The 25,302-nt window shown below is 46.8% G+C and overlaps 1 long non-coding RNA gene across 1 annotated transcript in view; it reads right to left on the reverse strand.

Annotated features, from left to right (window-relative positions):
• Positions 1-25,302, reverse strand: part of LOC146338793 (uncharacterized) — a 414,064-nt gene that overhangs the window by 68,605 nt on the left and 320,157 nt on the right. The window contains exon 3 of the long non-coding RNA XR_014784711.1: positions 23,690-23,820. This is a non-coding gene — a long non-coding RNA (uncharacterized LOC146338793). The remainder of the gene's footprint in view (positions 1-23,689; positions 23,821-25,302) is intronic.

Raw genomic sequence — 25,302 nt, forward strand, 5'->3', positions numbered from 1 at the left:
CATTCATAGATAAATCACCACAGAAAAGCAAAACCGAAGTGATTCAGTGGTGCTTTACCAATGTGCAGAAGAGAGGGTGCTTGTTGCTGTTCAGTCACTAAGTTGTGTCCGACTCTTCGTGACCCCATGGACCAGAGCACGCCGGGCCTTCCTGTCCTCCGCTCTCTCCTGGAGTGTGCTCAAGTCCATATTCATTGCATCAGTGATGCTATCTAGCCATCTCATCCTCTGCCGTCCCCTTCTCCTTTTGCCTTCAGTCTTTCCCAGCATCAGGGTCTTTTCCAGGGAGTTTTCTCTCTGCATTAGGTGGCCAAAATATTGGAGCTTCAGCTTCAGTATCTGTCCTTCCAATGAACACTCAGGCTTGATTTCCTTTAGGATTGACTGATTGGACCTCTTTGCAGTCCAGGGGACTCGTAAGAGTCTTCTCCAGCACCACAGTTCGAAAGCATCAATGCTTGGGCGCTCAGCCTTCCTTATAGTCCAGCTCTCACAACCATATGTTGCTACTGGGAAAACCATAGCTTTGATTAGATGGACCTTTGTTGGCAAGGTGATGTCTCTGCTTCTTACTATGCTGTCGAGGTTTGCCATAGCTTTCCTCCCAAGGAGCAAGCGTCTTTTCATTTCATTTCGTCTGCGGTGATCTTGGAGCCCAAGAAAGTAAAATCTGTCACTGCTTCCATTTCTTCCCCTTCTATATGCCAGGAAGTGATGGGGCCAGATGCCATGATCTTCGTTTTTTTAATGTTGAGTTTCAAACCAGCTTTTGCACTCTCCTCTTTCACCCTCAACAAGAGGCTCTTTAGATCCTCTTCGCTTTCTGCCATTAGGGTGGTATCATCTGCATATCGGAGGTTGTTGATAATTCTCCCGGCAATCTTAATTCTGACCTCTGATTCATCCAACCCCGGCGTTTCTCATGATGTACTCTGCATAGAAGTTAAATAAGCAGGGCAACAATATACAGCCTTGTCATACTCCTTTCCCAATTTTGAACCAATCGGTTGTTCCATGTCCAGTTCTTACTGTTGCTTCTTGACCGTCGTACAGGTTTCTCAGAAGACAGGTAAGGTGGTCTGGTACTCCCATCTCTTTAAGAATTTGCCACAGTTTGTTGTGATCCACTATAATACTGCACAAAAATAACTTTGATACACAGCTATGTACAACTACATCAAAATTGCCTCTCTTTTTTGTGGTGTTTTTTTCAAAGCACATTTGCAGGGAGGGTGAAAAATGAAAAGGAACTGAATGAATGGAAAGCTAACGAAAACTGTGCATTCTTTAATTCCAGAACTGCTTAAAAATATATATCTTAGAATTAAGGAGTAATACCTAGGGATTCATTCATTACATTTTTATATCAGCTGATAGCCAAAGCTCTCTGTGTGGTTCACAGCTTGATAAAACATAATATAAAACCTTTAACATTCAAGAATTTAAAACAGTTTGAAAACAAATTACAAACAATTAACAATAAAACTGCAAGGACCTGATATAAAAAAAGGTCACTAATATGCCCCATCATATGCTGTCAAATGCCTGGGAGTAGAGGGAAGCTTTAGCCTGGTGCCAAAAAGATGACAATGTTGGCACCAGATGGACCTCACTGGGGGGAGCATTCCATAGTTGACGTGTCACCACCGAGAAGGGATGGGGGAGAATTCATTTGGCTTGCATTTTAATGTGAACTTACCTAAATTCACACCTTCAAGCCAAGACACAAACTGAAACTCAGTTATCCTTCAAAATTTGCACTTCTCTAGATTTTGTAATGGAGTACTCCCATCCAAAAATGCGTGCAAACGTGCACATCAGGGAAATGTGCACACAAAAATTGGTATATGTGTGAAAATAACATTTCAAAATGCATTATATTTGGATAATTGCTTGCAAAAAATGTGTGTATGAGGTAAAACTGCATATCAAAAATGCATATATTGGGAGAAATGCATATGCATATGCATATATTGGGAGAACATCCCCAAACATGTCTACAAACATTCACGCACACTAAAAAAAGAACCCCCTCAAAATTTGGGATTAGCTGAATTTAAGATTAGAAAAATGAGAAACGGAGAGAAAATGAAATTGACAGATTCAGCCATCCCTTTGTGTGGAACCAGAGAAACAGTAAAGGGATGGAGCAAGGCAAATCACCTCATCCCTGAACTACATAAGATGAAGCTGCCACGCCCACCAATCCATATGCCCACTGTCTGCTCTGAACGCCAGGGCTTCTCCAGGGTCTCGGGAAGGGCAGGCTTTCCCCCATCTCCTGATCGTTACTCTTTTCAACTGGAGATGCCAGGGATGGAACCAGGGGCTTTCTGCATGCAGGGCATTTGCTGTGCTGCCGGCTACAGGCCCTCCCCATGCCTGTGAAGGGCACACACCTGCTTGCAGGTCCAGTGCTGATGCTCGTGGGTGCGCAGGCCAGGCCTTAAGGGCCCTCTGCCGCTCTGCATCCCCGAGGCTCTGCTAGCTCCTGTTTCTGTTTTGGATGTTTCTGCCTCTCAAGGGGCGGTGGCCCATTCACCCAACCTGTCAACAGTTCAGATGGAAAACCCATCCGTTGAGAACCCAGGATGAGATTCTAATTACTACCCGACATACTAGCCTACATAAGTACACCATAGCCTTCCAAGAAAAGCAGACGGCAAGCTAGGGAAGCTGTTCCCAGACTTAAATGCAGCTTCCCTCTTTCTGTGAGCCAAGTTTCATCTAGGGCAGATAGCAATTTGCTAGGGTTGGTTTCAAGGGCCCTTATTCAAAGCCAGAAGTATTCACTTCGGTTAGTAACCTGCCCCGCCCCGGACACCATGGAGGGGCTGACAACAGTTCTTCCTTTTAGAACGTGAAGGACGTTCCTTCTCCAAAGGCCAGGGAGGACCCAGCAGCAGAGCAAAAGTAAGCAGATGATTGGGGCCAGATCCACCTGTGACTTTTTTACAAGGGGCCCAAGCCATGGATTCCTGCATGCCAGAATTTCCACATGTGAAACACCGAAACAATGGACTGCTGGTATCAACAGTAGGGATGTCTGTCGCAGGGAAATCTGGCCCTTTTGGGGCCCAACAGATCCCTGCAATACTACTGACTTGGCTTGCACTTGCGAGCTGAGCTGTGGGTTAGTTCCCGAAATCTGGGAACTTTTCGGGGTTGTTTTTTTTTCCTTTTTTTTCTCACAAGTCAGGCCAGCTGGTGGATTTTTTGTTTTTTATTTGTGCAAATAGCCATTTGCACAAAAATATGGCTATTGATAGTAAAGTTGCAATTTGTGCAAAATACACCACTGACAAATGCAATTTCACACAAATTGCGCTATTTACAGCCACATTTTGTGCAAATGGCTATTTGCACAAATAAAATACAAAAAATCCACCAGCTGGCCTGACTTGTGCACCAAGTCGGGCCAGCTGGCGGAATACAGTAACAGAACGGAGTTCGGGGGGCTGAGCTGACAAAAGCTCATCGAGCTCTACTCCCCCAAACAGATTCCTTTGTCATCCCTAGTCAGCAGTGATGCTGTGGGTCACTTGGCTGGAGGGATTAATTCCCCCCACACCCACACATGCAAAGAGGGCAATGGCACAGTGTGCATGGTTCATAACCATGGGGGAGGGCTCTAGCTCAGTGGCACAGCACCTACTTTGCATGGAGAAGGTACCAGGTTCGATCCCCGGCCCCTCCAGGTACGGGAAGGAAAGAATCCTCCCTGACACCCTGGAGAGAGCCTCACTGCCAGTCAGTGTCAAGAATGCTGCTCTAGATGGACCAATGGTCTGACACGTTATAAGGCAGCTCCCTGTGCTACTATGCTAGATGTGGAGATTTTTGCAGTGCCTTTTGGTATGTCTCTGTCTTGATCCAGAAGAAGATCCATGCCCAGAAGCTGCAAGGCCTGTGCATTAAGCACTTCTGATGGATTGAAAAGTGGCAGTCTAAAAGTCACTGTACTCACTCGAAACCTAGTTGCTGCGAGGAACTTATGAATCATCCAAAAGGAGGAAATATATATCACCAAAAAAACAGGATGCTGATTTGCATAAACTATGCATATGCTAATTTATATGTCTAGATGCAAATGTAGAATTTATTATTCTCATCAAAATAGAAATACATTACATCTCAACGTAGTGGCAAAGACCGTGACCAGGTGACCTGTGTACCTGCCTATTCCGCCTGCTGCACAGGTGCTGTTAATGGGCAACCATTCTTGTGGTTCTAGATCTCTAAACAAGAATTGGACAGGGCAGCCCTTCAAGACAGGATGGTCTTCTGGCAGCCCTCCAAATAGAGGGCTGTCCTCTGTAACAGAGGACACACATCCACTCTAATTGCTGCAGAGGGCCCGGGTCCATGTGGAGGCGTCCCAACGTTCGTTCATTCATTCATTCATTCATTCATTGAACAAATGAATTCAGTGAACAAGGGAGAGGGCCTTTTCAGTGGTGGCTCCCCATTTATGGAATAATCTCCCTGGCAAGGCCCACCTGGCGCCAACATTGTCATCTTTTTGGCACCAGGTTAAAACTGCCCTCTTCTCTCAGGCATTTGGCAGCGTATGATGAGTCTCTTGATTGTCTCTGGCTGATTGTTTTAAATTGTTCTGGATATATGTTGTTGTTGCGTGTGTTATTTGTTTTATGTCATTATGTGAATAGTCTTTATATTTTATATAATGAATTTTAATGGTTTTTAATTTTTCTAAACCACCCAGAGACCTTCGTCTTGGGGCGGTATAGAAATATAATGAATGAATGAATAATCATGTGGGGATCAGTAATCAGCATCTGTAATCAAGCAGTGGTGTCCTTGAATTAATGTGGGGCTTGGGCCATGATGTCCCAAGCATCTGGGCATCTCTCTTTCTCTTGGGTTTAATCTATAGGAGGATGTTTATGTATTGAGGGATCTTGCCTTGGTGAAGAGGATGGGTGTTTTGTTCCCTTCTGCCCACCAACCCTTGCTCTTCGAGCTCCACCATCCTGCGCTGTGTGAAGGTCTTTTGCTCCATCACATGATTCCACCCCTTCTCCATTCTTGCCCCCTTCTGCTTGGGACTACCCCCTCCCCAAAGCATTTGTGTGATGCCAACTCTCTTGCTCATTTCAAATTCATCCTCAAACTCATCTTTTGGAGAAGCTTTTGGCATGTCCCCATCGTTTCCATTTTGTTTTATAACTAAGCTTAAGTATGTGTAACTGAAATAACTCATTACCTTCGCTGTTTACCTTGCCACCATTTCCCTCTCCTTCCCTTGTTGTCTCCTCTATGTTGAAGGATAGATTTTAAGCTCCTTGGGGCAGAGACCTGCCCCCTTGCACTTTGTAAATTGCAATGTACCTTATTAACAACAACAACATTCCATGATAAGTCAGTGCATATAGGGTGTAATCCTATGCATTTTAGACAGGAAAAAAGTCCTACAAATCCCAACATTCCCCAACTAGCCATGATGGCTGGGGAACACTGGGAGCTGTAGGCTGTTTTTCTGAATACACACGCATAGGAGTGCGCCCTTAGAGAACTTGATTCAACTGTGGGACGAGGGAGTTAAAAATCAACTTTCTCCAACCTTCAGGATTTCAGAGAGAGGCTGTGCCACGCCCCCAGTTCCAGAACAGTTGCATTAAAACACCATGTGGAGAAACTCATCTTCCTCTCCCCCCCGTCCCCCACCCTTATCCCCCTGCAATTCATTTAGCATTTGGCAATACGTGGAAGCTATTTTTAAAAAGGTATGCAAGTCTCTCTCTGAAAACCCAACTTTGAAGTTCAGTTCAAGGCTTTTTTGCTTTTAAAAAGAAAAAACAAAAAAAGGAGGATTTCGAGGAGAGGGGAGGAAGTATTTGAGCATAAATGTGAATTGGTCCGGACTGAGCCAACCAAACCAGGGTCAAGGGAAAGGATGGGTCTGGGCGTGGTCCTTGTCCTGATAACAGAAGGTCCTTCACCCGCTTTCACCACTGCACAGGTGAGTCAAGTACTTTGATACCCCTTATAGTCCCTCATTAGGGTGGCCATGTGTCCTACTTTGCAGAGGACGGCCCTCCATTTGAAAAGCTGTCAGAGGACCGTCTTCCGTTTGAACACCCAAGCCCAGTTTAAAGGCAAAGAGCCCAAAGGAAGGAGAGCAACAGGGGCCCTTAAAGTTGCCCTTCCACAGTGATCAGCACTTGGAGAGCAGACTGACCAGGCAGGTACACTGGTCACCTGGTCCCAGTCTTCCCCACAATGTTGTGATGCACAGTATTTCTTTTAAAATTATAGTAATTATTTCTAAATGTGAATCTATACAGGCACATTAACAGATGCAACTGTTATTCAAATCTCTGTCCTCTTTCTTGATGATGTATTTCCTCTTTTTCTGGAGATGTGTAAATGTGCCCCCCCCCACGCCATCATCCTTGGAGGAATTTTCCCAAGAGCCCCAGAGCAATACATGGCAATATGTCACCGAAGCCCACTTCTAAACCTGCGCATGAGTCAGAAGCTGCTCATTAAATACGACAGGTTGACAGGCCAGCAATTAAATGATTGTTGACACTCAGGGAGAGGGGAAAGGAGGACGCCATTTGCAATGGAGGGAGTGGATAATAAGACATAAATCTGTCATTCCGAAAGAGCAGCTGGAAGAAAATGCTCATTTCAAAGGGACATTTGATCGTTGCTCTGAGCCACTTTTTAAAAAACAAAATTAAAATCCTTTAATGATACAATATTCTATCAAACTGGAGAAAACAAACAGAGATCATATCAGCTAGGATATTTGTGCGGGCAGGGGGTCAGAATCTCATCCTAACTCTTCAGACTTTTAATTTCAATGTAAAGTACTAAATGTGGGTCATTTATTTATTTATTACATTTCTATACCGCCCAATAGCTGAAGCTCTCTTTTTACCTAACATGATTGCTTCCGAAACACTGTACTAATATTTATTGATTTGATATGTACCCTGCCTTTCAGCCAAAAAATGGCAATCAGTGCAGCTTACAGGCATAATTAAAATTGATTAAAACAATAAAATACATAAAAATATAATAAAAGCATAATAATTACAGAACTAAAAAAAAAACCAGCACCCAACCCAACAGACCCACTTACGGTTCAAAGGCCCTCTTGAATGAAGTGGTCTTTGCCTGCTAGTGGAAGGACAAGAGAGAAGGAGTGAACCTAGCGTCCCTTGGGAAGGCGTTCCACAGCCTGGGAGCAGCCACTGAAAAGGCCCTTAACAGGATTTAAAATGCCGGTCTTCAAAATTGGAGGACAGAATACATGATATGGCAGGCACTAGGTATTGCCTTCAGCAATGTGGAATTAGGGTTGAGTCATCTTTGTCCAGAAAATGGGCACGTGCCCATTTTCATGGGTGACATTCCAGATGGCATGGTAATGGTCTCATTCGTCCAATACCTGTCGAGTTCAAGAAGGGAAATTTGAAGGCTAAGCAGAATATCTTGCAAAAGGTTTCCAGAAAGCCTCCCGTGCTGCAGAGCCAAAAGTGGCGGCGGGGAGGTGGAGTGGTGGGGGAGGTGAGAATAAATTCTAGCTGCTCATGAACACTGAAGCAGTTCTTCAGTCCAAGAGGAAACTGGAGCAAGAAGGGTGTGCATGACATGCGCGTGTTCTTTTTTTCACTCCACACAAGAGGATCCCTTTGTTTCGCTCACGATAACAAAGATGCAAAATCTGTATCAGATTTCCCAGGAAGTTACTATTAAGGGAGGTGGGCGTAAAGCTCCAGGGAGCATCATTAAAAATGCCAAACCCCCGGATTGCAACGTGACTCATCAGCAACTGACTCAAACTATAGTGATTAGCAAGAGGAAAGAGATAATGAAGAATTGTACGGCATGCAGCTCATCGGAGAGGTTTTCCACTCAGGCTTCTGCTGGACCATCTGTGCTATGGCCAAGGGACCACACAGCCATCTCCGCTGAGCATCTTGCACAGGCCCATGAAAGCACAGTGCGCCGAGGAGCATCCAGCTTGCAGGGGGTGGGGCAAGGCTAAAGCACTGATGGAATGATGGGGAAATCTGAGAACACCCATTTGAGAACTGAGCTCCCCCAGGCATTCTAAAAGCAGCAGCTAAGAAGGGCCATCACAAAAGTTCTGGGAGCCCAAGCCCTCTCGGCCTCCCCTGGAATGCAAGCATGGGACATGGATGGATCTGGCTAGACCAGGTGTGTTGAGCCTCTGTCAGCCCCAGGGCCAGCTTCCATTTCAGGGAAGCCCTTGGGGGCTGCATCCCAGTGGTGGGCGGGGCCAAAGGCAAAAGAGCTGGGGCCAAAGACACCAAAAATACCAGGACACCGTAGCTCCAAGTTCTTCCTGCCAGTAACTCAGCCTTTGGAAAGGCATTCCAGCCTTTTAGAATCGGGGGAGGGTGGATGCACAAAAGCTGGGGAACGACCAAGTGATTGGCGGTTGCGGGAAAGGGGGTGAGGCCAGGAGAAGGGGGCATGATCATTTAGGAAACCTGGAGAGCTGATTTGGAGCTGAGGCCAGATCTGGCTTGCAGGCCTGGGTTTCTGTTTCTGTTGGTAAATATCTACGTAGGCTAGAATGGCGAAAAATAAAGGAACCCAAATAGTGTCCACTACGCTATTTGCGTTCCCCTTTTTTTCACCGTTTTATCTTACGCAAATATTTACGTAAGATAAATCGACAAAAAATCGGGAACGCAAATGGCGGCCACCGTAGCCGCCGCCATTTGCGTACGCTGCATTGTTGTTGTTGTTTTGAGGTTAGCTGTGATAGGCTACGTAAATTCTTACGTAGCCTATCACGGTTGTCTGGCTGGATGCAAATGGCGGCCGCTACAGCAGCCGCCATTTGCGTCCGCACCGGGACATCCGCGGCCGGAAATCCGGCCGCATATGGCCCTGGCTGGCTGCTCTGCGGCCTGGCTGTGGAACGGAGCTGGCCATCGAGGATTCCGGGGGGGGGAGGACCGGATCGCCTCTCCCCCCTGTCGAGGATTCCACGGGGAGGGACGGAGCAAAGGTAAATGAGTTTTGTACATCCCTAGTCCTACGAGGTATAAATGCACATGCAGAAGTCCCCAGGTTCGATCCCTGGCTTCTCCAGGTGGTGCTAGGAAAGACCCCTGCCTGAAACCCTGGAGAGCCGCTGCCAGTCAGTGTCGATAACACTGGGCCAGATGGGCCAATGGCCTGACTCAGGATAAGGCAGCTTCCGATGTTCTTATATAGCGTTACCATGATGGGATCATAATGATATGACACAAGGTGTAGATCTGGCCAAGTCAAACAAAGCATGGTAGAGCTGGAGAGCAGACTGCCTTCCTCAAGCAGGCCTGGAGCCAAAGAGGGGCATAACTGGGGAGAGATCCAGAAAGGAGGGCTGTGTCTCATGGGCCTTCGGAAGAGTAGCGGAGGGGAGGTATCACATAAGGTAGGAGCTACCCCTCCCTCTGCCGGGTGGCCAAAACCGCACCAGACCTGTGAGATAATTTTATACACTGTTTATAAATAAAACACCTGATGGCACACAATCATACCAAAGTCGTAACAACCATATCAGTCGTAGACTGCCGTGGTGGCCTTTATCTTTTATTTGGTGACTTGCTTCTGGAGTAATAACACATAGGATGTTGGAGAATTCTGCCACGGACTCCAGTGAGGCCGGATTCTTTAGAACCCGGGCCCCCAGAGTCCGTGGCAGAATGGACTCCCCCCGCCCCCCCAAATCCCCCCCGGAATGGCGCTGACCTGGCGGCAACGGCGGCTCTGGGTTGTCTTCCAGCCACTGCCGGGCTGCTGGGGCCGCAAATGGCGGCCGTCATAGCGGCCATCATTTGCATCCGTGCCTTAGGCCGTGATAGGCTAAGTAAGTATTTATGTAGCCTATCATGGCAAAGAGCAGGGGCGCAAATGGAGTAATGGGCGCCATTTGCGCCCCTGCTCTTTGCCGTAATAGGCTATGTAAATACTTACGTAGCCTATCACGGCCTAAGGCATGGATGCAAATGGCGGCTGGCGTAGCGGCCGCCATTTGAGTCCGCAGCGTGGCAGCAGCGGCTGGAAGTCTGGCTGCGGCCAGCCGGGGAGGATTCTGGGGGGGGGGGATGGATGGATTGCATCCCCCCCCCAGCGGATGCCCCGGACCAGAACCGGGTAAGTGATCCGCTCACCCCTACTAGCACATTTTGGGAAGAGAAAACCAGAATTTCTACTTTCAAGGCAGCATTGGAGTTTTTTTCTAGAAGAACTATTTCACCATCAACCTATAAACATAATTGGCTATTTTGCCTTATTGACCAGTACACCGCTGAAAAATGTATCTATTCGGGAAGTGAAACAAACTTGCAATAATATCAGTTATTAGAGTTTGTTATTAGTGTGTGTTATGTACCTTTAGAATTGGGTGTAGCAGTTCCTGATGAAAACTATGCAACGGGAATATACCGGGCTTCCCTACCCTGATACGGTTGTTATGACATTGGTATGATTGTTTATGTACCATCAAGTGCTTTATTTATAAACATTGTATAAAATGAATTGGCACGATTGTTCGTGTAGCATCACAGGAACAAAGGAGCCTGCCTTATCCCGAGCCAGGCCACTGGCCCATCTAGCCCGGTCTTATCGACACTGACTGGCAGCGGCCCTCCAGGGTTTCAGGCAGGAGTCTTTCCTGGCCCCACCTGGAGAAGCCGGAGATCGAACCTGGGACCTTCTGCCTGCAAAGCACGTGCTCTGTCACACTGAGCTATGGCCCCTCCCTAAAGCATCAAGTGCTTGATTTATAAACACTGTATAAAAGTATGGTATTGGTCTAGTGCAGTTCTTTTAGGTCTCTTGCACCGTGAGTGTTTGTTTTGAGCTGTTATTGGGGACATTACCTTATCTGTTTTGTATACCGCCCAATAGCTAAAGCTCTCTGCACGGTTTTCAAAAGATTAAAACCTTAAAAATACAAAATAAAACATAATATAAAGACCATTTACATAAAACCATTTTCATACAATTAAAAACACACAGCAGTCAGCTTAGCAGCCCCAAACAAAAGAATCTTGTATATTAAGTTCATGACAGGATGAAGGAGGCGGTTGTTTATTTGAGTGCATGGCCTGTTTTTTGCACTCTGCAGACTTTTATTGGGTGTCTCTTAGGTCTTGTTTGAGAGAGAAAAGCACAAAGAACCTTTCTTTCCCCCACCCTTCTTGCTTTCACTTCCCATTCATGTAACTTGCATCTCCAAAATGATAGAGGACCTGGAAAGATGTGTTCCATCTGGACCCTTTCTGCAAATTTTTCCTTTTGAAGCGAAAGTGGGGCAGCTGCCCCATTGGCACAGCCAAAGAAGCAGCCATTCCACTCACTGTGCTAGACCAAAGGGCAAGAAGATATGACCCAGTCAATGCTGGATAATTATGTTAGCCAGCAGAGATAGCAAATCTGGTCACTGCACTGGTGGGGGGCCCCTAACCTAGGGCCAAATTCAATTTCAGAGAAGCTCTTCGGGCCACATTTCACTGGCAGGTGGGGCCAAAGGCAAAAGGGGACAGTGTCAAAATTATCTGAAATACCAAAACTACCAGCGTATTTTAGCTTAAAGCTAAAATCCTATGCATGCTAGGACAGAAAAAGTCCTACAATCCTATGCATGTTTAGAAAAAAGTCATTTAATTCTCAGCATGCCTCAGCCAGCCACTAATGAAGCCTTAGGAGAAGCATTTCAGCCTTTTAAAATGTGGAAAATACTGTGCAAAGCCCAGGAAACCACCTTGAGTGTTTTTTGCTAGAAAGGCTGGCTACAAATCAAACAAATAAGGGTACATGGCTATCTGGGAAACCAGAGAGGGATGGATTGGGACCTGAGGCAGGCCGAATTTGGCCTGAGGTTCAACACCCCTGCCCTCACTCTTATTCTCCAGCTGTCCTTATGTCCTAAGGACACTCTACATTTCTCAGTTTCTGCCCCTATTTTTGCCTTTTGTGTGAATTCCTTTTAGTTAGTGTTAGTGTGCCCATTTATGCACCCCCCAAAGAAAGGAAATGCATCATCAAATAAGAGGAGCAAAAAGGACAGAGACTTGAATAATATTTGCCTATGCATATTATATGTGCACAGATGCATGCTGAGAAATAATTACTATCATTGAAATAGAAATACAGTACATCTCACCATAACAGGGAAGACAAGGACCCGATGGGGAACGCACACATCTCAAGTCATCACTGATCAGGTGACCTGATCCGCTTGGTCTGCTGTCCAGGTGCCAGGTGTGGATGGCCCACTTCAAGGCCCCTGCTGCTCTCCCTTCTTCGGGTCCTTGATCTTTAAAGCGGGCTTGGACCGCTGAAGGCAGCCCTTCAGACAGTGGATGCTTTCAAACGAGCTCATATTATGCCAGTACTTTTCTAGCTGCACTGGATGCTGGTCCCTTTCCGGTCCTGATTCAAAGTGCTGGTATTAACATTCAAAGCCTTTAACGGCTTGGGGCCAGGTTATCTGAAAGGATTGCCTCCTCCCATATGTGCCTGCCCGGACCTTAAGATCATCCTCAGCAGTCCTTCTCCATGAGCCCCTGCCAAAGGAAATGAGATGGGTGGCTACTAGGAGGAGGGCTTTTTCTGCTGTGGCACCCCAGCTGTGGAAGGAGCTCCCTTGTGAGGTTTGACTGGCACCTACATTGTGTTCCTTCTGGCACCAAGTGAAGACCTTTTTATTCTCCCAGGCATTTTAGCATTTTAGCTTTCTAGACTTTTAGCTCTGCTGTTTTAAATCTGTATTTTAAATCTCTGCATTGCTGCTAGGTTTTATCTTGGTTTTATTCTGGTTGTATGGTTATACCAACTTGAGCACGCTCCGGGAGAGAGCGCAGGACAGGAAGGCCTGGCGTGCTATGGTCCATGGGGTCACGAAGACTCGGACACGACTGAACGACTGAACAACAACAACAACAACAATGGTTATACTATGATGTTTTATAAAAACATTTTAATGTTTTTATATTTTATATTGTTTTACTGTGCACTTTTTGGTTTTAATTTTTGTGAACTGCCCAGAGAGCTTCGGCTATTGGGCAGTATAGAAATGAATGAATGAATAAATAAATAATCAGTGGAGAAGAGGGCTCTTGCAGGATAGGGGAATTACACTGCAGACAGTTGGCACTGAAGCACAATGGTCTGTCATCGGGGGAAGGGATGAGCTCAGTGGTGGAGCCCCTGCTTTGCATGCAGAAGGTCCCGGGTTCGATCCCTGGCAGCATCTCCAGGTAGGGCAGGAAACATCCTGCCCAAAATCCTGGAGAGCCCTTGCTGCCAATCTGCTCCAACAAGCCTGGGCTAGATGGACCAAGAGTCTGAGTCAGTAGAAGGTCACTTCCCAGGTTAGGAACATAGGAACACAGGAAGCCGCCTTTTACCGAGTGAGGCCCTTGGTCCATCTAGCCCAGTACTGTCGACACTGACTGGCAGCGGCTCTTGAGGGTTTCAGGCAGGATTCTTTCCTTGCCCTACCTGGAGAAGCCAGGAATCGAACCTGAGGCCTTCTGCATGCAAAGCAGGGGCTCTACCACACTAAGCTATGGCCCCTCCCTATAGGGTCCTAGGGCGTGGGGCTCATAAATTGATGCTTGGCGTTACATGCATGTCCCTCCTCACATCTGTGAAATGTTGAAGGGCTTCTGTGCCTCTTGATAATATACTTGATTCCCATCATGCTGAAGGTTTGAAAACAAAATGCTCATTCTGCAGAGTGCAAAGGAGAATTCATCACTGCAAGCATACCAGCGCTCTTTTGGAAAGCAGGTCCAGGAGTGTACTTCCAACTGTTAACTGGATTAAAGAGTCGAATTTGGGGTCTTGATTCCCACATAGTTAGCACCATACCCTTTGGAAGGTGGCCAAACTTCTCACTTGGCACACAACCCTGCATGCAACTTAGAAACCAGCCCTGCCCTCTCTGCTATGCTAGAGATATTTTATCTGCTCTTTTGGGACACTTGATAGAAATTTAAACATACCTCAGCCAGCCACACTGCAAGGTAAATATTCCATCACTCTTACAAATAGGAGCAGCAGTTAACCCTACACAGCTGGTAGGCAGAAGCAATCAACTGGAACAGATGAATCTTGCCCCTGAGCTGGGCATGCATGAGCACAGTACATGATATACTTTGCACTGGGTGGGAAGGTGGATCCAACCAGCCAGAGCTCCTGTCAAGAACTTTGCTTCGCTACAAATGAACAAAGGTGAGCAAGATGAGCTTTACAAGAGGAGAGCTGTAAAATTTCAATGAAGATGAGAAACAACAGAGTGTCACAAAGAAAAATGACTGGTTTCTGATTCAGCACTGTGACCAACATACTAACAGAAGACTGGTTAACAGTTTCACTTGTAAGATGCATTACAGAAAGAGAGTCAAATGAAGATGCAAATTTTAGAGAGTTTCTAGATGGGACTTTTATTTTGCACTTGTCATTCCTCACTCACAGTTGCTTACAGGTGCTTTAAACATTGTTGTCACCATCCAGTTTCACTTGTTTTTTAAGAGCACTTTTGGTAGGGGGATGGCACAGGAAAAATCCAGTATTTTTCCCAAAGCGAAACAAAGTGCTAGTCCCCACCAGTGTAATTGCATTAGTCTGCTATACCACAGTGCCACCTAGAGGTTATGTTGCAGAAAGTATGAAAAGGCAGGAAAGGAAAATAACTACATGTAGAGCTCCGGTCTTAATTCTGCAACGAATTCCAAAGTAGAAACAGCGGGTTCAACAGCTTTGTCTAGCAAAACTCTCTAACATCAGGCTTGGTTTCATATGTTTTCCTTTCTGCACAAGCCAGGAGGGGTGGGGGTGGAGTCTTTTAATTATTGGCTTTGCTAGAATGGGTCTGGATTCAAGACCAGTGCCTTTGCTCTTTTTGAGAACAGAACTTTGCAACAGCAAATCACTCTTCTTCAAATACCAGAGGATACAAGACGAGCTCCGTGGGATCAAACCAAAGGATCATCTTGCCCAGAGGCATCCTCTTTCCAAAAGTGGCTGATCAGATACCTCTGAGAAGCTGACAAGCCGGCTGCCAAGCAGGAGTGTTGCAAGGCCCGCAAAGGTCCAGGCCCCAGGCCCGCGGGACACACATCTGCATCTGCTAATCTATACAGACAAACTGAGAAACAATGGCGAGGATTGGTTCAAATTTCACTGGAGGCAAAGCCAGCCAATTAATTTCTCATGTAAAACTATCTCAAATAAAATAAATTCTTCAGTTAGTTTGCACCTTACCCTAGTTCATCCCAAACCAATGGAAAAAGCTTTTCCTAAACTTAATTGCCATGGGTGTTACAGCATGTCCCCCTTGAAAATTGTCCCCGGCGTGGGAATTAAGCTGAGAAAAAACTTTCTAGGACACTGTGGAAGAGGTCTGGGACCAGGGCCCCATTGCACAATGCCTAGCAATACCCCTGGGACCATGTCAAGAGCCCTCTAACACTATTGCTTGCCCCCTACCAGCAACTCTTCCCCCCATACTCTTCCAGTATGCAGGGATATCATGCTTCTGTAGCACTGGCAAAGTGGTAAATTTGGAAGCGCAGGTGCTCCTCATGATAATCCCCGCAGCCACGCCCCCAAGCAGAGTTCAAACATTCAGGCAACTGGGTTGATCCATACCAACAACCCACTTCAACCATTTCTCATCTTCACCTGCACCAGGTCTTTTGTAAAACAAATGGGTCCAAATTGCCCATTCCAGACCAAGCTGACCAAAAATACTTTGCTTTACAACAGGGAACACTATTGTTGCAGGGAAGATTCATTCCCCCCTCCCCCGCAGCTACTGTGAAGATTGCAGCTAAGCTCAGAGGGAACAGGGTAGTCTGAGGGGGTGGCAGATGACATCACCATCCCTGCTAATAAAAAGATGCCAGCGCTGCGTCCCTGGGAGCCCTGGTTCCACTACACCACTGTTCTATAGGTATCATGACTAATTGCCTCCATTAAATGGTCTAATCACCTTTGAAAACCATCAAAGCCACTGGCTGCCTCCACATCTGGTGACAGTGAATTCCATAGATGAATTACATCTTGTGTCAAGAGGGACTTTCGTTTGTGTTCCTGGACTCCTCTGCCTCTACCTAGCATCTTCAGCACTTCATTTTGAAAATGAGAGGTACTGAGGTTCAGATTTGGGAGTCCTGTATCCCAGTCTTGGATACGCTGTTGTGCACTCACTGTTGTGCAAAAACCATTCTGCATAGGCTCAGAGGGACTCCTTTTAATTCTTTCCTATATATTCTAGGGCTGAGCCATCAATCTGAGAGTAGGTTCCAGAAATCAGGACTAATCTGTATTCCAGAGGCAGCTCAATGAAGCAGATGAATCCTGAAGGGGGGATTCTGAACCATTTCAGACCATCAGTGTGGGACCCCATTTTTGAATGCTTTTCCAGATTAAAAAAACAAAAAACAAAAATCCCTGCCAGAAGAAAACTAGCAGATCAGGCAAAAATATTCCAGCCCAGATCTTTTCTACTATGTTAGCTCTCTGGTTCCTCACCGCCCCCAAATGTGGAAGAACACACTTGTTGGGGTGGGACTGATATGGGAGGTATGGTATTACGGTGGCTCCAGTCCTTTCTAGAGGGACAAATCCAGCAGGTAGTGTTGCAGGACCTCTGTTCCACCTCATGGCCATTGGGGAACGGCCATTCATCTTGTCCCCTATGTTTAACATCTATGTGAAACAATCGGGAGGAGGCATCCAGAGGTTTGGGCTAACAGGGTCCCCAAACTTTTTGGGACATTGGGCCCATTTGGAATTTTGAGAGAGTGCTGTGGGCACTCTCTCAAAATGCCATGGCAGAGGGCTTTCCCATTCACAAACTTCCCACTGTCGTGCCGGTCACAAATCGCCAATTTCCCAGACAGCAAACTAGTGAGACTAATAGAAAAGTAACTTGCCCAAGAAGCTAACTACAAGGCAGAAGTTGGGTCAGAGTTCCAAAACATGAAACCATTTCCTGCTCTAATACCCATTTTACCGAAGGCAAACCACTGAGGCTCAGAGAGGAGGAGCTTGACCAAGAAACTGAGAACAAGGAGAGGCGGATCTGAGCCCCAACTCTTAGATCACACACAGACCTGCACAAATACACAACAAATACCAGTTTCACAAAAGGCAAACTGGTGATGCTCAGAGAAGCACACTCTCAGACGCATGTAACACACACGGCCCCCTTCCTTCCCATCACTCCCTCTACTCCCACCACCGAACCCTTCCTATCAATCCCCCAAATTATCTTTTTCTTGCATGCTTCAAAACAAAGCCCTGGGCTGCAGCCACCCAGTGTTTTGAGTTAGCCACACATGTGGGGCCCAGGGCATTCCTGGAAATAAAAGACAGCACTGGAGGGTGGTGCTTTGCTTGCAGCAAGTCAGCCTACCAGTTTAGGGATCCCCCCCCAACTAAAAAATCTCATAAATAAAAAACAGCCTAAAACAAAAAGTAAGAAAAGCAGAAGGTACAGGAGGCCTGGTGGGCGCCAAGGGAGGTGACCAGGGGCCACAGTTGGGCCCACGGGTACCATGTTGGGGACGCAAGGGAGAAAGTGCAATCAATAAGAGATTCCGCTGTACTTTTCATTTCCATCTGTTTATGCCAGTGAGGCTGTGGCACTCTTGCATTGGTATCTGGACGCGTAGGCTAGACGAGGGCAAGCTGAAGCTCAATCCAGATGAGATAGAGGTACTGTGATTTGGATGTGGTCTGGATAGAGGTTTGCAACCAGTTCTGGATGGGGTTGCACTGCCTGTGAACCACCAAATTGCAACTTGGGGGTTTTCTTGGCCGGAATACTATCCACAGAGACACAAGTGGCATCAGCAGTGTCTGGTTTTACCTTTTACCAGCTGCAGACTTCCAGAAAAGGCAAGCCTTGCATATGACCCCTACACTGCACCAGTTACACTAGCATTATGGGGTCCAATTTATAGTGCTGATGCTGACCTTTCACACCCCAAACAATTTGGGATCAGGTTGTTTGAAGTACTGCTTGCATCCATTCAAACCTGGCTGGGCCTTAAGATTAGACTCAGAGGCCATGTTTGCAGGTACACAATCCCTTAGGTCCTCAGAGGGCATGCTCCTGGTGGTTCCAAATGGACCTACGGCTTGATTGGAGTCCACCCGGAGAAAAGCCTTAAGTGTGGTGGCCCCCTTCTTATGGAACTCCCTGCCTTTGGAGGTCAGGCAGGCGCCAACGTTGTGCTATTTCTGGCACCTCCTGAAAAAAATATTTATTTCAGGAAGCCTTCCTTGACTGACTGGCCACAGTTTTATCAGAATTCTGTTTCTTTTTTTAAAAAAAATAGTAATACTTTTAACGTGGCGATTCATTGTTTTTTATATCTTTTATTGTTCACTGCTGTGGAATCTGTCTAGACGTGGTGCGGTGTATAAATATTGTAAATAAATAAATAAATAAAATCTATTAGACTGACTGTGGTAAGGCCTTTTTGGTGGTGGCCCCATGTTTCTGGAACTCCCTCCAAAGCAGGGCTGGCATCAAAGCATAGGCATGGTCGGGCATCTGCTGAAGGCCCACTCCCCAGCAGAGGGCCATTGCGAGGAGCTGCGTGGAGTCACTCCTCTTCACTATTGCAACCTGCTTGTTCACCTGCCTCTCGCTTTGGCCCAGAGAATGGTGATGGGGAGAATGCTGGGCCTTGGTCTGATCCAGCATGGCTCTTCTTATGTGAGTAGGAGGAGCAGCAGATGCCACCCCCTACTTGATCACCAACTCTCTGCCTGTCGAGCAAGCAATTGGTGGCAAGGATGAGAAAGAGGAGGAAGTGTAGCGGTAGCGGCTGGTGACAACAGCGGTAAGAAGGTGACCTCATGGAGGGGAAGGGCCTGTTGATGGTGGATGCCCAAGCATCCTCCAAAACCTACTCCCCAGGGATGTATGTATGGTCCCAGATTTATTCATTTTCAAACAAGTCCTAAAACTGTGAGCTGGGTTATATATTGTTTGAACTTCTGGTAGTTATTGATTTTTTTATTTTTGTTCTTGGATTGTTTCTATGTATATTTGAAGCCTTATTTTATGTTGTGTGTGTGTGTGTGTGTGTTTATGTAATCTGCCTCAACAGGGCTTTTTCCTGAAAGGTGGCATATAACTTCTGAAATAACTTAATTAATAAAAACAACAGTAATCTTTTGCTCGATCAGGCCTGACCCCGGCCAAATTAAGTCCCAAGTATCCTCTGCAAACGCCTTTAAAAATTGACCCTCTAAGGTAGCCCAACTGCCCTGGAAGTGCCCTGGAAACAGCTGAGCCTCTAAAGAGTTAAGCAGACAGCCAATGACTCCGATTTCTTCAGCTAACACTCCAAAGTCCCGTCCCCCCATCTAAGCAGAGCTGGCACTTGGAGAAAGTTTCACAAATCCAGAGGCTGCAACAGGCCGCCTTCCGTTTGTCAGGGGGAGGAAGGCAAATCCAAGTTAATTGAGGAAACAGAACCCTTCCCGCAGACTCGCGCACTGCCTCGGCCGAGCGGCTTGCTCAGTTTTCCAAACGGCAGACATTATGAAAATAAAATGAAAATTAATTTTGGTCCACCCTCGAGTAATTTATGACACATTCCAGCTGGTGGGAAGTTTTCTCTCGCCAGCAAGTCCCAAACCTTGGGTGCTGCATGCCGCTACTGGTGAAACACAACACCGCAGAAGCGCGCCTGATACACCAGGGGCAAAAGCACATCTCTGTCTTTTAAAAAGAAACCACAAGGCCACTGCAGTTCTCCGGAGGGCAGGGGGGAGGCCAGAGGGCACGCCTTCAGCTCTAAGCAGCTTTCTGCCACTTTTCTTCTGGGCAGGTAGCGTGTGTGTGTTGGATGAGGGTGAATATTTTTTTAATCCCGCCCATTCTTCAGAACACTCCAGGCAGCATCAACGGTCCTTTCCCCATTTATCCTCACAAGAATCCTGTGAGGTAGGTCAGGCTGAGAGATAACAACCAGCTCAAGGTAATCCAGGGAGCTCTGTGGCCAAGCAGGGATCTGAGCTCAAGTCTCCCCTTTCCTAGCCAGACACTCTAACCGCTAAACCACACTGCCAAACAGGGCACTAAAAGCAGAGGGAGAATTGTAAACGCAAAGTTTATTATTATTATTATTATTATTATTATTATTATTATTATTAAAAACTGAATTCTGCCATGCTGGAGTGCGGGACACACACCAAGGCAGAATAAAAGGAGACCCTTCGCTCCTGTTGCTCTCACCTTTTCCTCCTCCAGGGCTTTGCTTCTTGATATATTTGAGACCCAAACTGTCTGCCTATGAACTGATTTCAGAGCCTTTGGATCACAGCATTAGCTCACCAACATGCCTCCGTAAAGCACAGGGGTCAAGGTTGCTAATAAGGACCCCCGTGTACCCCTAAATGCCTCCCTCTTTCCCCTCCAACTGAGGGGGAAGCCAGGAAAGAGGCTTCCCAGCTATTACAACAGTAGCTGGGCAAGACATTCCATCTTTCGTCGTCTTACTTTTCTGAAAAAAGAAAAACTTGCTCTGTTGCACACAATGCGAAAGAAATCTGTGAAACCGCACTTCTCCGCTGCCCACAAGAAGCAAATGGAAAGTCACTTAAAGGGACTCCCGCCTTACGGTTGCTGGGCCGATTTCCCTCGTCATGGGGGGAAGGAGGAAGTACGCAACGCCAAGAATGCACGAGGGGGCAGGCTCTCTGTTGCACAGCGGCACGAGCAAAGGCAGAACTGGTTCCCATGGTCGGGATGATGAACGTTTTTCTCTGGCCCATCCTCCAGAATGCTCTGGGCAGTGTACATGCTCCTTTCCCCTTCTGTCCTCACAATGATCCTGTGAGGTAGTCAGAGGCAGTGCAGCACCAGCAAGCTACCTGCCCACTTTTGCCACCCCATTGCTACCAGGCCCAGAGAGACGGACCCAGAAGGAGGTGGCACTTGCACTGCGCACGCACCTGCAAATACACGCCTCCGTGACTGTGCCTGGAAGAAGCGGTCTTCTTGAAATTAGAACATACACGTTTGCCTAACATCCCCAGATCCAACCCAGAACGGTGCTTTCCAACCCACAGAATTTCATGGCGTCAAGAATAGAGGGTTTAAGCCAGCATCATCTTACCAATGCCAGGGTTTGACCCCAGATCATGTATACAGCACCCTTGAGCATGTACAGAGTATATCTGCCCCCCTCACCAAATATCTGCAATCAAACTACAGACATCTGGAATTAGATAGTAGGTCTGTCAGAGGCTCCAACTTTTATGGAAGAAGCTACTTCAAGGCAGCTTATGGCCTTGGCACCTTCCCTTTTGGAAATTAAGAATGGTATAGATGTAAGTCAGGTGTGTGCTGCCAGAACAAATCAGGGAGAGGGGAGATGTTTCTTTGGTAGTACTCACACTGGTGATTTTATGCAGGCTTATGAGCCACTAAGAGCATAGTCAGGGGTGGGGGTCCTGTAGTCCTCCAGATGTTGCCAAATTCCAACTCCCATCTGCCCCAGCCAGCAGAGCCAATGGTCAGGAAAAAAGGGAGTTGTAGTTCAGGAACATCTGGAGGACTGCAGGTTCCTCACCCCTGGCATAAGTGGCCCATGAGACTCTGCCAGTCTTCAGGCCCATGCTGAACCCTTCTATAATCGCCATTAGAAACACCGTCCTGCTGTCTGTGTAACCTCTGGAGTGGTGTGGTTGGCATCCTGTCCTTCTACATCATATCATCTTCATTTCTTGAGATGCAAAGCAACCCTTTTTCCCTACTTCCTGGCAGCAGAGGCTGGTACGGACACAACCAAAGGGCCATTCACAAGATCAAGTTAAACACCCGCCCACCCGCTTCACTTACTATCACTGCTCTTTTGTTTACACGTTAACAGTACGTGTGCAGAAAGACTCTTAAGAAAGTAGGATTTCTCTGCTTGTCCAAAAATAACAATAATAGTAATAATAATAACAACAACAACAACAACAACAACAACAATAGTTTCAAAGGTACTGATATGACCATTCTGACCCCTGTTATTAAGGGTTGCAGGAAGACAGTGCTATTATGTCACCCAGAATGCAGCAGAACACAGCTTTGAAAAGGGTTGTGGGAAACCACTTGCCTACAGAAGCATGGGAAACAATCCATATTCTCACTGCCCCAATTGTGTGAATGAAAGTGTAATTCAGGCTGCAGTCTGATGCATATTTACCCATTGAACATAGTGGGACTGACTTCTGAGCAAACAGGATTGCACAGTTAAAACATTGGCTGGCTACAACCCATTTGAAGAACTCACTCTGCAGTTCATATTGGAGTTGAATTCACACTAGTCTAGTGACTATCATGGACTTGATTTAGATTCCTCTGGAAATATGAAAAACCTGATGATGCTCACATCATCACGGTCTCACTAACCACAACAGGTGCGGGTGTGTGAACCCGCCTGCAATTTACATGCTCGCTCCTCAAAACCTACCCCACCCCACCCCCCAACATTTGGTCTGTGGTGGCTGGCAGTGGTTGTCCACTCTGTACATGCTCAAAGGTATGATTCTCTTCTTTAGCATTGCAAAAGAAAACAAAAACTTTCTGTGGGGGTTGAGCCTGGCTCCAATTAAGTCTCCTTTCCACCATGCCCAAACAACTTCAAGCACATTAAGTGTATTCAGTCGCTAAGATGTTGCACTGTGTCTGCCTGGGTTCCTGATGTCTCTTCCCAAGCAAAGCATGTGGTTCCTTAAAATTCAGCCAGGAGCTAGCAGGAAAGAGCAGAAGGGTTAAATAAAAAGAGAGAGACACACACAGAAAGAGAGAGGAGGAACATCCCCAGATCAAAGGCAGCTTCTCTGCTCAGCAGATGATCAGACCTTTCTTCACTTTTTTATTTTTTACAGATGAATCCAGGAGCTGGGGTGGGGGGATGAGTCATTAACTCCTTATCTCCCAGGGACCTCAAATGTTGAGTGTCACTGCAGGGAAGAGAGTGGAGAGGGGCTCTTAGCATCTCTGAGCACCCTCCTTCCTGGTCAGCTTGACTACACAAGCGAAACCCCTCCTGGTACCCAACATTAGAAGCCTGAGCTCCCTTCTAGGACACATGCTGCTGACATTTCAAAGGGAAAGACGGAAGGGTTATTCTCCTTTTTGCCGAGGTCTGAGAGATGACACAAATAGCTAGAATACTTCAGGGGCGAGACACATCCCCTTGCTGCTTTTTTAACTCCTGCAAAGTCTCTCTCTCTCTCTCTCTCTCTCTCTGCTCCCTTCTTGCTGCCAGACTGAATGAAAAAGTTCAAGGGACTGCCCAGAGCCACTTCTTTTTCCCCCCTGCCTGCCAAAATACTGATGCAACTTTATTTTACTTTTTGTGTGTGTGCTCTTTTCGCAGAATGTCCCCCAAAATAAAACATAAAAAAAGAAAAGGGAAAGGAAGGGAGTAATAATCATCAACACACCAGGATTGGAGAAAAGCGACAGACAGCAAAAAAAAGCTGGAAGGTCTGAGCCAGAAGTACCCCAAACCTCCTATGAAACTGAGGGGAGAAGGGAAGAGTCCTACTTTAATCTCCTACTGCTCTCTCTCGGTCTCTCTCTCTCTCTCTCTCTCTCACACACACACACACACACTATTTCAACTACATCAGAGACAAAAGGAAGCAGGCTTACCTCATTCTAGAGTTCCTGGATGTTGCAGGGGTTGCTCCTTTGGAAGGCTAAATGGAAGGGGGGTGCGTAAAGGCAAAAGCAGGCAGGCAAATCCGGCAACGCGCCTTTGCGCGGTGCAGTTGCTTAGTAATCTGCGGATAAAAAGAGAAAATGTTTCACGACTGACCACAGGCACGGAGGGAGCCTCTCTTCGCAGGCAGCACACGCCTCCCCTTCGCAGCTGCACCCGCCAGTAGCAAACAGAAGTCAAGGCTCCAGGAGAAGGAGAAGAAGGAGGCAACTTCAAGAGCGGAGCAGACAGCTCGTTCCCTTCTCGAGAAGGAATGATGGAGAAGAAGCGCAGGGCTGGCTGAGCCCCGGACTGCGGTGCCGCTAGGGCTGGCCCTGGGGGGCAAAGCTCAGGCCTCTGCAGCCCTTGGGCCTCAAAGTACCATCTAGAGAGCAGCAGGTGATGAGGGGACGGGCTGTGGCAGAGCCCCTGCTTTGCATGCAGAAGGCCCCTGGTCCCCCGCCTCTCCAGAAAGGGCTGGAAAAACGCCTGCCTGAAACAAACTCCATGTCATATGGGTCATGATGACAATGCTATGAGTTCAGTGGAATTAAAAGGCAAAACTGCATGCACACGCGCGCACACACATGCGGCAAGCATGGAATGGCAGTTGGAGGAGAGGGGCGGAAGGGAAATGTTAGTGATGTGCTGCAGTGCTGAAACGATACACATGGCCGTAAAATCATTGTCCAGGGTCTAAACGACTGCCTCCACCATGGGCCCTGGAACCTGTTTCCAGTATTTTTGCAGGATAGCCACTGGTGGAGTGAGGAGGGAGTGTAGGGATAGGGAGGGGTTTTGTTGAGTTAGGGCCCTCTGGGTTTGAGCCCCAGACCCCTTAAAAAAAAGAAAAATCCAGGTGCTGAGGGGGATAAGAGATTTATTTATTTATTTATTTATTTATTACATTTCTATCCCACCTTTTTTCCTCAAGGAACCTCCTTAAGATTGGAAGGGGCTCCATAAAGAGAAAGCCCCAGAACCTCTTTTCAGGACTCAGCTTGTGGAAGATGTGCATAATGGGAAAGTGTCTCTTGACCATGTGCAGAGGACCCTGTCTTCATCTCAACTGGGCCACCAGATTTCTGGGATTAAAAAGAAGGCTTTAGGGATCAAGTGTGAGAAAGGGTAGGATATAAATATAAAGACAGACAGAACTTTCAGTCATGTTGAGACTCAGCAAGTCTCTTTTGTAGAAATTATCTTCACCTGAGCCATCCTCATAGCATCTTCCTCTATCTTTATTCTCCTTTTCTCTTATCACATATTTACCTGTTCACCGAGTCCCAGTATAATCATTTCTTACCCAAACCCACCCAGCCCAACTATATCCATTTGGCAACGGGTTGCCAAGAGGTTCTCTAATCTGTAATGTATTTATTACTTATCTGACAGTATTTGAAATCTGCTGGGACTGGCTGTCAGCTCCAAGAATGGATTCTGTACCTTTAGATGAGAGATAGACAGGTGTAAGATGCCAAGGCACTTAAAAAAAAACCCTGCCCCAAACACCGCCCCTCTCGTCTTATCAAATCTCAGCCACCGCTTTAATTAAAAAACCTGC

This window comes from Heloderma suspectum, chromosome 8 (assembly GCF_057233095.1).
Source record: "Heloderma suspectum isolate Gila_16-S chromosome 8, 16-S_ref, whole genome shotgun sequence".
NCBI classification, from domain to species: Eukaryota; Metazoa; Chordata; class Lepidosauria; order Squamata; family Helodermatidae; genus Heloderma; species Heloderma suspectum.